General features: G+C 36.6%; 1 protein-coding gene across 3 annotated transcripts in view; it reads right to left on the bottom strand.

The window, feature by feature from the left end:
* CNTN5 (contactin 5) overlaps window positions 1–15,326 on the bottom strand; it is a 1,387,157-nt gene that overhangs the window by 1,059,352 nt on the left and 312,479 nt on the right. For all 3 annotated transcript variants that reach the window (XM_067750786.1, XM_067750785.1, XM_067750787.1), the window contains exon 2: window positions 11,637–11,774. The gene's annotated coding sequence lies outside the window, so the exon portion shown is untranslated. The remainder of the gene's footprint in view (window positions 1–11,636; window positions 11,775–15,326) is intronic.

Genomic DNA, 15,326 nt, shown 5'->3' with positions numbered 1-15,326 from the left:
TCCTTCCTTCCTCCCTCCCTCCCTCCCTCTCTCCTTTCTTTCTTTCTTTCTTTCTTTGTTCTACTTTTTGTCCCTTTTATTCTGAGCCGTGTGGATGAAAGGCTCTTGGTGCTGCAGCCAGGAGTCAGTGCTGTGCCTCTGAGGTGGGAGAGCCAACTTCAGCACACTGGTCCACAAGAGACCTCCCAGCTCCACATAATATCAAACAGTGAAAATCTCCCAGAGATCTTCACCTCAACAGCAGCACCAAGCTTCACTCAACGACCAGCAAGCTACAGTGCTGGACACCCTATGCCAAACAGCTAGCAAGATGAACACAAACCCACCCAATAGCAGAGAGGCTGTCTTAAATCATAATAAGTCCACAGACACCCCAAAACACACCACCAGACGTGGACCTGCCCACCAGAAAGACAAGATCCAGCCTTATCCACCAGAACACAGGCACTAGTCCTCTACACCAGGAAGCCTACACAACCCACTAAACCAACTTTAGCCACTGGGGACAGACACCAAAAACAACGGGAATTACGAACCTGCAGCCTGCAGAGGAGACGCCAAAAACAGTAAGATGAGCAAAAGGAGAAGACAGAAAAACACACAGCAGATGAAGGAGCAAGATAAAAACCCACCAGACTTAATAAATGAAGAGGAAATAAGCAGTCTACCTGAAAAAGAATTCAGAATAATGATAGGAAAGATGATCCAAAATCTTGGAAATAGAATAGACAAAATGCAAGCAACATTTAACAAAGACTTAGAAGAAATAAAGATGAAACAAGCAATGATGAGCAACACAACAAATGAGATTAAAAATACTCTAGAAGGGATCAATAGCAGAATAACTGAGGCAGAAGAACGGATAAGTGACCTGGAAGATAAAATAGTGGAAATAACTACTGCAGAGCAGAATAAAGAAAAAAGAATGAAAAGAACTGAGGACAGTCTCAGAGAATTCTGGGACAACATCAAATGCACCAACATTCAAATTATAGGGGTTCCAGAAGAAGAAGAGAAAAAGAAAGGGACTGAGAAAATATTTGAAGAGATTATAGTTGAAAACTTCCCAAATATCAGAAAGAAAATGGTTAATCAAGTCCAGGAAGCACAGAGAGTCCCATACAAGATAAATCCAAGGAGAAATATGCCAAGACACATATTAATCAAACTATCAAAAATTAAATACAAAGAAAACATATTAAAAGCAGCAAAGGAAAAACAACAAATAACACACAACGGAATCTCTGAAAGGTTAACAGCTGATCTTTCAGCAGAAACTCTGCAAGCCAGAAGGGACTGGCAGGACATATTTAAAGTGATGAAGTAGAAAAGCCTGCAACCAAGATTGCTCTACCCAGCAAGGATCTCATTCAGGTTTGATGGAGAAATTAAAATCTTTACAGACAAGCAAAAGCTGAGAGAGTTCAGCACCAAACCAGCCGTACAACAAATGCTAAAGGATCTTCTCTAGGCAAGAAACACAAAAGAAGGAAAAGACCTACAATAACGAAGCCAAAACAGTTAAGAAAATGGGAATAGGAACATACATATCGATAATTACCTTAAATGTAAATGGACTAAATGCTCCCACCAAAAGACACAGATTGGCTGAATGGATACAAAAACAAGACCCATATATATGCAGTCTACAAGAGACACACTTCAGACCTAGAGACACATACAGACTGAAAGTAAGGGGATGGAAAAAGATATTTCATGCAAATGGAAACCAAAAGAAAGCTGGAGTAGCAATTCTCATATCAGAAAAAATGGACTTTAAAATAAAGACTATTAGAAGAGACAAAGAAGGACACTACATAATGACCAAGGGATCGATCCATGAAGAAAATATAGCAATTGTAAATATTTATGAACCCAACATAGGAGTACCTCAATACATAAGGCAAATACTAACAGCCATAAAAGGGGAAATCAACAGTAACACATTCATAATAGGGAACTTTAACACCTCACTTTCACCAATGGACAGATCATCCAAAATGAAAATAATTAAGGAGACACAAGCTTTAAATGATACATTAAACAAGATGGACTTAATTGATATTTATAGGACATTCCATCCAAAAACAACAGAATACACATTTTTCTCAATGCTCATGGAACATTCTCCAGGATAGGTCATATCTTGGGTCACAAATCAAGCCTTGGTAAATTTAAGAAAATTGAAATTGTATCAAGTATCTTTTCCAACCACAATGCTATGAGACTAGATATCAATTACAGGAAAAGATCTGTAAAAAATATAAACACATGGAGGCTAAATAATACACTACTTAATTAAGAAGTGATCACTGAAGAAATCAAAGAGGAAATCAAAAAAAACCTAGAAACAAATGACAATGGAGACACGATGACCCAAAACCTATGGGATGCATCAAAAGCAGTTCTAAGAGGGAAGTTTATAGCAATACAATCCTACCTTAAGAAACAGGAAACATCACGAATAAACAACCTAACCCTGCACCTAAAGCAATTAGAGAAAGAAGAACAAAAAAACCCCAAAGTTAGCAGAAGGAAAGAAATCATAAAAATCAGGTCAGACATAAATGAAAAAGAAATGAAGGAAACAATAGCAAAGATCAATTAAACCAAAAACTAGTTCTTTGAGAAGATAAACAAAATAGATAAACCATTAGCGAGACTTATCAAGAAAAAAAGGGAGAAGACTCAAATCAATAGAATTAGAAATGAAAACAGAGAAGTAACAACTGACATTGCGGAAATACAAAAGATCATGAGAGATTACTACAAGCAACTCTATGCCAATAAAATGGACAAAGTGGAAGAAATGGACAAATTCTTAGAAATGTACAACCTGCCAAGACTGAATCAGGAAGAAATAGAAAATATGCAAGCACTGAAATTCAAACTGTGATTAAAAATCTTCCAACAGGTCTTACCTGGTGGCACAGTGGTTGAAAGTCCTCCTGCTGATGCAGGGGACACGGGTTCATGCCCTGGTACGGGAGGATGCCATATGCCGTGGAGCGGCTGGCCAGTGAGCCATGGCCACTGGGCCTGCGCGCCCAGAGCCTGCTCTCCACAACAAGAGAGGCCACAACAGTGAGAGGCCCACGTACAACAAAAACAAACAAACAAAAAATCTTCCAACAAACAAAAGCCCAGGAGCAGATGGCTTCACAGGCGAATTCTATCAAAAATTTAGAGAAGAGCTAACACCTATTCTTCTCAAACTCTTCCAAAATATAGCAGAGGGAGGAACACTCTCAAACTCATTCTACGAGGCCACCATCACCCTGATACCAAAACCAGAAAAGGATGTCACAAAGAAAATAATCTACAGGCCAATGTCACTGATGTACATAGATGCAAAAATCCTCAACAAAATACTGGCAAACAGAATCCAACAGCACATTAAAAGGATCATACACCATTATCAAGTAGGGGTTATTCCAGGAATGCAAGGATTCTTCAATATATGCAAATTAATCAACGTGATACACCATATTAACAAATTGAAGGAGAAAAGCCATATGATCATCTCAATAGATGCAGAGAAAGCTTTCAACAAAATTCAACAGCCATTTTTGATAAAAACCCTGCAGAAAGTAGGCATAGAGGGAAATTTCCTCAACATAATAAAGGCCATATATGCGAAACCCACAGCCAACATCATCCTCAATGGTGAAAACCTGAAAGCATTTCCACTAGGATCCGGAAGAAGACAAGGTTGCCCACTCTCACCACTCTTTTTTTTTTTTTTTTTTTTTTGCGGTATGCAGGCCTCTCACTGTTGTGGCCTCTCCCATCGTGGAGCACAGGCTCTGGATGAGCAGGCTCAGTGGCCATGGCTCACGGGCCCAGCCGCTCCACGGCATGTGGGATCTTCCCAGACTGGGGCACGAACCCGTGTACCCTGCATCGGCAGGAAGACTCTCAACCACTGCGCCACCAGGGAAGCCCTCACCACTCTTATTCAACATAGTTTTGAAAGTTTTAGCCACAGTAATCAGAGAAGAAAAGGAAATAAAAGGAATCCAAATCGCAAAAGAAGAAGTAAAGCTGTCACTCACTGTTTGCAGATGACATGATAGTATACATAGAGCATCCTAAAGATGCTACCAGAAAACTACTAGAGCTAATCAATGAATTTGGTAAAGTAGCAGGATACAGAATTAATGCACAGAAATCTCTGACATTCCTATACACTAATGATGAAAGATCTGATAATGAAATCAAGAAAACACTCCCATTTACCATTGCAACAAAAACAATAAAGTATCTAGGAATAAACCTACCTAAGGAGACAAAAGACCTATCAAACTACCACTGGCATTTTTCACAGAACTAGAACAAAAAATTTCACAATTTGTATGGAAACACAAAAGACCCCAAATAGCCAAAGCAATCTTGAGAACGAAAAACGGAGCTGGAGGAATCAGGCTGGCACAAAAACAGAAATATAGATCAATGGAACAGGATAGAAAGCCCAGAGATAAACCCACGCACATATGGTCACCTTATCTTTGACAAAGGAGGCAGGAATGCACAGTGGAGAAAAGACAGCCTATTCAATAAGTGGTGCTGGGAAAACTGGACAGCTACATGTAAAAGTATGAGATTAGATCACTCCCTAACACCATACACAAAAGTAAGCTCAAAATGGATTAAAGACCTAAATGTAAGGCCAGAAACTATCAAACTCTTAGAGGAAAACATAGGCAGGACACTCTATGACATAAATCACAGCAAGGTCCTTTTTGACCCACCTCCTAGAGAAATGGAAATAAAAACAAAAATAAACTATTGGGACCTAATGAAACTTCAAAGCTTTTGCACAGCAAAGGAATCCATAAACAGGACCCAAAGACAGCCCTCAGAATGGGAGAAAATATTTGCAAATGAAGCAACTGACAAAGGATTAATCTCCAAAATTTACAAGCAGCTCATGCACTTCAATAACAAAAAAAAAACAAACAACCCAATCCAAAAATGGGCAGAAGACCTAAATAGACATTTCTCCAAAGAAGATACAGAGAATGCCAACAAACACATGAAAGAATGCTGAACATCACTAATCATTAGAGAAATGCAAATCAAAACTACAATGAGATATCATCTCACACCAGTCAGAATGGCCATCATCCAAAAATCTAGAAACAATAAATGCTGGAGAGGGTGTGGAGAAAAGGGAACCCTCTTGCACTGCTGGTGGGAATGCGAATTGGTATAGGCACTATGGAGAACAGTATGGAGGTTCCTTAAAAAACCACAAATAGACCTACCATATGACCCAGCAATCCCAGTCTGGGCATATACCCCAAGAAAACCATAATTCAAAAAGAGTCATGTACCCAAATGTTCATTGCAGCTCTGTTTACAATAGCCCAGAGATGGAAACACCCTCAGTGTCCAACATCGGATGAATTGATAAAGAAGATGTGGCACATATATACAATGGAATATTACTCAGCCATAAAAAGAAACGAAATTGAGCTATTTGTAATGAGGTGGATGGACCTAGAGTCTGTCATAGAGAGTGAAGTAAGTCAGAAAGAGAAAGACAAATGCCATATGCTAACACATATATGTTGAATTTAAGAAAAAAAACTGTCATGAAGAACCTAGGGTAAGGCAGGAGTAAAGACACAGACCTACTAGAGAATGGACTTGAGGATATGGGGAAGGGGAAGAGTAAGCTGTGACAAAGCAAGAGAGTGGCATGGACATATACACACTACCAAACGTAAAATAGATAGCTAGTGGGAAGCAGCCGCATAGCACAGGGAGATCAGCTTGGTGCTTTGTGACCACCTAGAGGGCGGGGTAGGCATGGTGGGAGGGAGGGAGATGCAAAAGGGAAGAGATATGGGAATATATATATATATATATGGGAATATATATATATGGGATATGGGATATGGGAATATATATATGTATATATATATACATATATATATATGTATAACTGATTCACTTTTTTATAAGGCAGAAACTAACACAAAATTGTAAAGCAATTATACTCCAATAACGATGTAAAAAAAAAAACCTCATGGTATTTAAAGCAGAAAAGTATTTAGATATTAAGTGCTTATAAACTGTTTAAAAGGCTGAAGGAACAACTGTCCGAAAGCACTGCTAAATCTTCATTTAACTACTACCCTTGAAACTGTAAGAAATTTCAAAAACTATATATAACTGCCAGCAAGGTTAATAGCTTCCAGCATTGAGACATAAGATACTAAGAAAAGCATCTGGGGTCACTAGAACTGGGAGGACCATGGTAAGACTTCTACTTCTCTTATAACTTCCATATCTCGTGTTTCCTGTTGAGTGGCACCTAATACTGCGTCTTGCTGGCAGGTCTTCTGAGAAGTGCAATTATTAGGCCCCCAGACCCTCTAATGTACTGAAGAGGAAAAAAATGAGGAAATAATGCTATGTGCCAGCACAAAATCCAGCAGAGTATTATATAATCATTGTTTCGATTATGAATGGGAGTATTTGTTTTGTATCCCATTTTCTAATAACTTATGACAGATGAATCACTTTTCTATGTTTATTTTATATCCCACAAGAGCCCCAGGATGCAAATATTATTAATGCTTTGAAAAAGGGTCATATCTATTTTTCTTTCTGCTCTTTCCCCCTTCCTCCCTCCGTATGTCTCTCTCTCTCTTTCTTTACTTTCTTTTATCCTTTCTTTCCTTCCTGTCTTCTTTTTCTTTTCTTTCTTCCTTTCTCTTTCTTTCTTCCTGTCTTCTTTTGCTTCCCTTCTTTCCTTCTTACCACTTCCCTACCTTCTCTACCTCCCACCCTTCCTCCTCTCCTTCCTTTCTCCTTCCCACATTCTCTCCCTTCCTTTCTTTTTAAAATCTCATCAAACTCTCAGTATTGTTCTACTCAGTGGCAAAATAGTGTGGTATTCATTCTATCACAATAGCAATCATAATAAACACCTTCCAGATACCAAAGTCCATATGTGTGTATGTGTGTGTATGTATATATGATAGATAGATAGGTAGATAGATAGTAGATAGACAGACTTGCTTAATTTCAACTTCTCATACCCTTGTAAAATGAGACATCAATTTTTTTTTTAAAGCTGAAGGAAACTTAAGATTCATAACAATTAAGCCCAAGTTTCTACAGGGAGCAAATTTACAGCAGAGATTCAATGCTGGCTCATCCTTATTCCAAAGCTTGTAATCTTTCCGTTTGTCAAAATCATGTCAATACACTCAGTAAATATGACAGATTTTAGGGGAAAAAATGTCTGCATCTTATTAATCATTAGTCTGTCTAGGACATACTAAGTAAAGTAAGCTTAGTACAGAAAGAGTAACTAAATTTCAGACATCTACTGGTAGAGATAGAGCCCCTCATATATTTTGTAGGATAGCCTTGAGCCATTCAGGTAGCTGAGTATTCAAGCTGAGGGTTTCCATTGCTTGTATATAAGCAGGATTAAACAGAAACTTTCTTATATATTTGAAAACTGCCTCAGAAAAATCATTTTGGTTTTTATTTTCCACACTCAGTCTTCCCTGGCATCTAAATAAAGGTATAGGAAAACATGACACTAAATGCCTAAATGCCACTCTTTCCTCTGTCTCTGTTAATTCTTTCTACAATAGAAATATTCAATAAACATTAATATTTACTGGTCAAGTATCATGTATGATGTATTTTGCATACATTCATATTACTTGAAGTGTTTGAATGTTTACAGTTTGTGAATGCTAGCAAAAGTCTATGTAATATAAAACCTAGGCACTCCTTCATATTATCACACTGAAACTTAGTACTTTCTTTTCCCCTTTTTGCTTTGGGCAAACTTAATTTTTTTCATAACCTTCGAACTCCAACTTGAGAAATATTAATTCACCAACATATCTTCTCTGAACAAAATGATATTGAAGATAATACTTTGGTAGCCAACTTAAACCACCCCCTCCCACCTCTACAACTGGCAGACAGAGGTAAATGCTATCTAAGAAATTCATACAACTTCAAATTATAAAATATTTTATACAAACCGATAAATTATTTGTCATCCTATTTTGGTTCACATATCCAGGGATTTTTGTATACTTTATATAACAAATTTTCCTATAAAATATTTGAAAATAGTAACTTCCAAAAGACAAAAACCTACAGATATAGTTAAAATTAAAAAAACTAATTTTTACAAGTAGCAAAATACTGATCTTTATAACAAACATCTTACAATGAATTAAGATTTTATTATTGAATAATAATTTTGGAGGGAACTCTTCCATCTCCCTTCCTGACAATTAGGAATTGTACTTTCCCATTGATTTGGACACACTACCCTTGAAAGACTATTGTGGACACTCCAATTATTAGGAAGTTCTAATATTCAGCCAAAACTATCTTCATGGAACTTCCCCATTATTTTAAGTTGTGAATTCTGGATACCACACTGTAAACATTATAACAAGTAGCAGTGCTGTTAACATAAACAGTACATATGTAGCAACTAAAGTATGTGAAAAGGGGACTTCCCTGATCGTCCAGTAGTTAAGAATCCACCTTCCAATGAAGGGAAAACAGGTTTAATCCCTGGTCAGGGAACTAAGATCGCACATGCGGCAGGGCAACAAAGCCCATGAGCCTCAACTACTGAGCCCATGTACTCTAGACCCTGCATGCTCCAGAGCATACACACCACAACTAGAGAGACTGTGTGCCACAACTACTGAGCTCTGGAGCCCATGCCACAATTAGAGAGAAGCCTGCATGCCACAACAAAGAGCCCGTGCACTACAACAAAAGATCCTGCATGCCACAACTAAGACCCGATGCAGAAAAATAAATTAATTGTTTTTTAAAAAAGAAAAAAACCACACAACTTAAAGGTTGAGGATTATTTTTTAAAAATAAATTAAAAATCAACTATGTGAAAAGGATTTTTTTCTTTCAAATTTTTATGAAATTTTCAAGAACATTAAGGCTGAAAGATTAAATTTCTCATTTTTTAAAATGAGAGAGCATTCCACTCTATTTTCAACAGCTGTTGTACTCTTTATTTATACGCATTGATACTAGGAATTAGAGTTTTTTCATTAAGTGATAAGAATTCTGCCAATTCTGAATATCTATAAACTTGGAGCCACACAGGCTCTTCTCTAATGGAATGAAGCTCTTTCTCGTGGAACTGAGCCAAAGTCTATTAAATAGCATTGTGTAAGTTATTGAGTGAAATGTTTCATTGTCAGAGGCTGAACTCAGGACCCCTTTTAATATATGTTACTGCTTATTATGGCAGGAATTTAGCTGATTGTGTCAAGATAAAACTATCAGTGCCTTTCCTGAATGTTTCTAGTAGCTGTAGTGACAGATTAGGTACAAGTACATGAATGAAATGGGGCTTTATTTAAAGTGACACTGTAAATTCACTCTCATCAGATTCATCAACTCTAATTCACTTATGTCTTTTTGGAGTGCTCAGTCTGTCTCATCTGTTTCAACTGCTTCCTATTCTGCCAATATGCTTTTCAATTAGCCAGGCAGAATAATAACATGAGTGACATAACAAGAGTGAGCTATGCTCTGCCAAACCCATGTCCATAGGTTCTCTGTACAGTAAAATGCGTTCCCCATCCTCAACGTGAAACCTAGATTTCTTAATAGGTTGCTAAAATCCTCTTCTCAAAAATTAATTAGAGTTCTCTTGAAGTACTTGAATTTAACACAATTCAGCTGGTAATTGATAAAATGCACCCGTTCACAGGTGGCAAAGGCATTTACTCCATTTTACTTCCATCTGCTGATATGTCTACCATAAATGTAAATTGCATATCCATCATACATCTGGAAGTGAGCATTAGATCCAAAATCCTCTTACCCACAGCTGATATGGTGTGTTCAGTTGTCTTTCTTTAAAAATGTCACAAGAACCATAAATAGTTTCTAACATTGCAAAATTCAATTAAGGTGTCTGCATATAATTTATCTCTGGTATTCACAGGTATTAGAGAAGCAGCAAGTTAATATAGAGTTTGATTTGTTAAGATGCTCCAGTGATTAAGATTTGAAGACAAAATGCTTTATATACAGGAAATAATACCTTCCAAATATGTGTGAAGATAGAACACAAATTGTTATTTTTATTTTATTTTGTATATGTAACCTATTCTCAGATCATTCTTGTTGTAACAAGCAGAAATATGATGGCAAAATTTGGCTGAAAAATCTGTTCAATATTAGAATATAGCAATGGACTAATTCATGGGGAACTCACTCTTTTTCCATGGCTTGGGGTTTCACTATCAGAGACTTTCAATCTACTTCCTTATCTTTTCTCTCCCCTTATTTTCTAGACTTTGAGAAAATGAAAATTCATGGTTATTTTTCTCCAAAAAAATAATTTAAAGATACCTAGTGTAGTTAGGACCTTCAATAAAAATGAAAAACTGGTATGACTTAATGGAATGTATGAAAGGCACCTGAAATGTAAAACTTTCTGTAGTGATACCCCAGAACAGGAGTGTGACTGGTAGAAAGTAAAATTGCATGTCAAACTCTTGACTCTTAGCAGTCTCCCACAGAACTGTTCTAAAAGTCACTTTCCCTCTTTACTCTAATTTTCAAGCCTGAAGAAACTGAAATCATAGAATAGGCTTAGGAAAATACTTGCCAATATTTTGAATCAATTAACTTGAATTAACCTGACAAATTAAACGATAGATCTATCACAGTCTTGAAATTGGGTATGATACTGTCGATATTTTATAAATAATTAGAAAACAAAGATAAATAATTCTACATCCCAAATGGATTGACCTCCTTGGCTGATTATATAAAAATGCATCATATGTATTATAGTTAAGTAGCACACAGTAGATTAAATTGAAATAATTGAATTAAATTAATAAATTAAATTGAAATAATTTCAATAAATTGAAATGTTCATGCCCACTTTGTGAATATTAAACATGTTTCTAATCATGTATTCTAAAACATTTTAATGTATTCATTTTATATGACTATTATTTAATTATACAATGGTCATTTTTATTCAAAATAGATGTAATTAATATTTAATGATTTTGGTTGTTGTTTTAGTATACAAGAATGTGGAGTTGCTGAGAAAATGGCATACAGGTCACTTTCAAATGGGAGATTTCCTGTTAAAGTGGGGATGATTCAACTTCTTTCTGTGCAAGACTTCCTGCTTGTATAACCTAAGCACTGCCTTCAAACTCAAGTTGTCAAAAAAACCCACGAAATCCATCCACTAGCAGATTATATGTTGGTTGAAGAAGATACGAAACAAGAGGCTATATGAGAATACTGTTTCTCTTATAGTTTTCAGCAATTTAACACAATCTCTATGTACTTGACATGCTCATATCGAACTAAAAATTTTAATAAAGACAAAATTTTTTACTATTTTCACTTTAATATTATTACTAGAATATTTGTAGAGTGTTTATGTTTACTAACACAATTAAGGTTTTTTTTCAATTTAAAATAAAGCACTTATTTAGAGTAAACAAAAAATTTGATCTTTAGAATATTGAGCTATTGTTAAGGAGTTCCATAAATGGCACACACAGGCTTTATTTTTCTTTTCCTTTCAACATTCTTTTCATTTCAAAGGTATATTAATAAAAGATGAACTGTACCTTCTGTCTGAAAACAGGGCCCAGATTATAAACTTCAAAAAGGAACTGCTTCTGTAAAGATATCCTTTTGCCGTAGTCATGCAAAAATGATGCTTAGTAGATCTTGAATGACACTGAATGGCAATCCTTTAAGGTCACCTGTTAAGAAAATACATCTGTTATTATGGTTACAAATAATTTTTCCTTCAAATTTCCATTGTTTGAATTAAATCCAATTTTCTTATTAAATATCTTATGTAATTTCTTTATTTATACAGAAAATTACTATGCTATTTACCAATATCAACATGTATTTATAATACTTCTAATTAAATATAGAGTTGTTACATTATCAGATTTAATTTTTCCTTTGTAATTTATATTTGCTAATAAACACAAAAGCATATCACAAGGTAAATTTTCATGTATTTCAAAAGCTTAAAACATTTAACACATCATTCAGTTAGAAAACCATAAGGAAGAATTGAATTTAAACTGTATGTAAGACCTGATGGACTTACAGATATTTACAGAACATTTCATCCAACAGCAGCAGAATACACTTTTTTTCTCACTAACACATGGAACACAAGTATTTATCATAAATATTGTTGAATTTGTCAAATGCTTTTTTCTTCATTTATTCAGATGCTTATATGGTTTTTATTCTTTATTTTGTTAATGTTGTTCAGCATCTGTAAATCAATCAATGTGATACACTACATCTCTTTATGATAAACACTCTCAACAAACTGGGCATAGAGGGAATCTATATCAACATAATGAAAGTCATACATGACACACCCACAGCTGACACTATACTAAACAATGAAAAGATGAAACCTTTCCCTCTAAGATAAGGAATAAGACAAGGATGCCCAGTCTTACCACATTTATTCAACATAGTACTGGAAGTTCTAGCCTGAGTCATTAGGCAAAGAAAAAAGAAATAAAATGCATCTAAATCAAAAAGGAAGAAGTAAAAACATCTCTATTTGCAGATGACATGATATTATACATAGAAAAACCTAAAGACTGAAAAAAGAAAATTAGAACTAATGAACAAATTCAGTAAATTTGAAGGATACAAAATCAAAATGCAAAACTCATTTGTATTTCTATACACTAGTAACAAACTATCAAAAGAGAAATTTAAAAAATAATCTGTTTAAATTGCATCAAAAAGAATAAAGTACATAGGAATAAATTTAACTAAGGTGGTAAATGACCTGTATACTGAAAACTATAAAATATTGATGGAAGAAACTGAAGGAGATACAAAATAAGGAAAGATATTCTGTGCTAATGCATTGGAAAAATTGATATGGTTAAAATGTCCACATTACTCAAAGTGATCTAAAAATTCAGTGTAATCCCTATCAAAATTCCAGTGGCATTTTTCACAGAAATAGAAAAAACATCTTAAAATTTGTATAGAACCATGAAAACCCTGAAGAGCCAAAGCAATCTTGAAAAGGAAGAATGAAATTGGAGGCCTCTCATTTACTGATTTCACACTGTATTACAAAGCTATAATAATCAACACAGTATGGTACTGGCATAAACACAGACACACAGATCCATGGAACAGAATAGATAGCTCAAAAATAAACCCATGTTCATATGATCAATTAATTTATGAGAAAGGAGCCAAGAATATGTATATGGGGAAAAGACAATTTCTTTAATAAAAGGTACTGGGAAAAGTGGACAACCACATGTAAAAGAATGAAACTAGACCCCTGTCTCACACCATACACAAAAATCAACTCAAAGTGGATTGAATACATCAATATGAGACCTGAAACCACAAAGCTACTAGAAAAAAACACATGGGGTAAGCTCCTTGGCACTGATCTTGGCAATTATTTTTTGGATTTGACACCAAAAGTGAAGATAACAAAACCAAAAATAAATAGGTGAGACTATACCAAACTAAAAAGCTTCTGCACAGCAAAGGAAAAAATCAACAAAGTGAAAAAGCATCATATGGAATGGGAGAAAATATTTGCAAATCATTTGTCTGATAAGGAGTTAATGTCCAAAATATACAAGGAACTCATACAAATCAACAGCAAAACCAAATAAACAAACAAAAAACAAAAATAGAGAATCCAGAGGAGGACCTTCAAGATGGCAGAGGAGTAAGACATAGAGATCAACTTCTTCCCCACAAATACATCAAAAATATATCTACATGTGGAACAGCTGCTACAGAACACCTACTGAATGCTGGCAGAAGACCTCAGACTTCCCAAAAGGCAAGAAACTCCCCACATACCTTGGTAGGGTAAAAGAAAAAAAGAAAAAAACAGAGACAAAAGAATAGGGAGGGGACTTGCACCTCAGGGAGCTTGAAGGAGGAAAAATTTCCACACACTAGGAAGCCCCTTCACTGGCAGAGACAGGGGGTAGGTGGGGGGAAGCTTCAGAGCCACAGAGGAGAGCTCAGCAACAGGTTCAGAGGGCAAAGCAGAGAGATTTCCATACAGAGGATCAGTGCTGACTAGCACTCATCAGCCTGAAAGCCTTGTCTGCTCACACACCGGGGAGGATAGGGGCTGGGAGCTGAGTCTTGGGGTTCAGAGGTCAGATCCCAGGGAGAGGACTGGGGTTGGCTGCGTGAACACAGCCTGAAGGGGGCTAGTGTGCCACAGCTAAATGGTAGGGAGTCCAGGGAAAAGTATGGAACTGCCTAAAAGTCAAGAGACCATTGTTTTGGGGTGTACAAGGAGAGGAGATTCAGAGAACCACCTAAACAAGCTCCAGAGATGTGCATGAGCCACGGCTATCAGTATGGAACAGAGATGGGCATGAAACGCTAATGCTGCTGCTGCAGCCACCAAGAATCCTGGGTGCAAGCACAGGTTACTATCCAAATGTCCCCTCCGGGGAGTCTGTGCAGCCCACCACTGCCAGGGTCCCGTGATCCAGGGACAACTTCCCTGGAAAAACACACGGCATGCCTCAGGCTGTTGCAATATCACGCTGGCCACTGCCGCCGCAGGCTCGCCCTGCATTCCGTACCCCTCCCTCCCTCCAGCCACAGTGAGCCAGATCCCCCTAATCAGCTGCTCCTTTAACCCCTCCTTTAACACCCTCCTGTCTGGGTGAAGAACAGATGTCAGAGGGTGACCTACATGCAGAGGCAGGGCTAAATCCAAAGCTGAACCACAGAAGCTGTGCGAACAAAGAAGAGGGAAAGGGAAATTTCTCCCTTTCCAGAAGCGGTGGATTAAATCTGCACAATCAACTTCATGTACCCTGCATCTGTGGAATACCTAAATAGACAACCAATCACCCTAAAATTGAGGTGGTGGACTTTGGGAGAAACTGTAGACTGGGGATTTGCTGTATGCGACTGACCAGTTTCAGATTTTTATGCTTATCTTAGTTTAATTTTTAGCATTTGTTATCACTGGTGGATTCATTTATTGGTTTGGCTGCTCTCTTCTTTTTTTTTTCCTATTACTTTTTAATTCTTTTTATTTCCATAATTAAAAAATATATTTCAATAACTTTACTTACTTTTTTTCTTTTTCTTCTTTTTTTCTGCCTTTTCTTCTGAGCCATGTGGCTGACAGGGTCTTGGTGCTCCAGCTGGCTGTCAGGCCTGAGCCTCTGAGGTGGGACAGCCGAGTTCAAGACATTGGACCACCAGAGACCTCCCAGCCCCACATAATATCAATTGGTGAGAACTCTCCCAGAAAT

This window comes from Pseudorca crassidens, chromosome 9 (genome assembly GCF_039906515.1).
Source record: "Pseudorca crassidens isolate mPseCra1 chromosome 9, mPseCra1.hap1, whole genome shotgun sequence".
Lineage (NCBI taxonomy): Eukaryota > Metazoa > Chordata > Mammalia > Artiodactyla > Delphinidae > Pseudorca > Pseudorca crassidens.
Note: the sequence above shows the minus strand (reverse complement) of the source record. Positions and strands in the feature narration are given on the sequence as shown.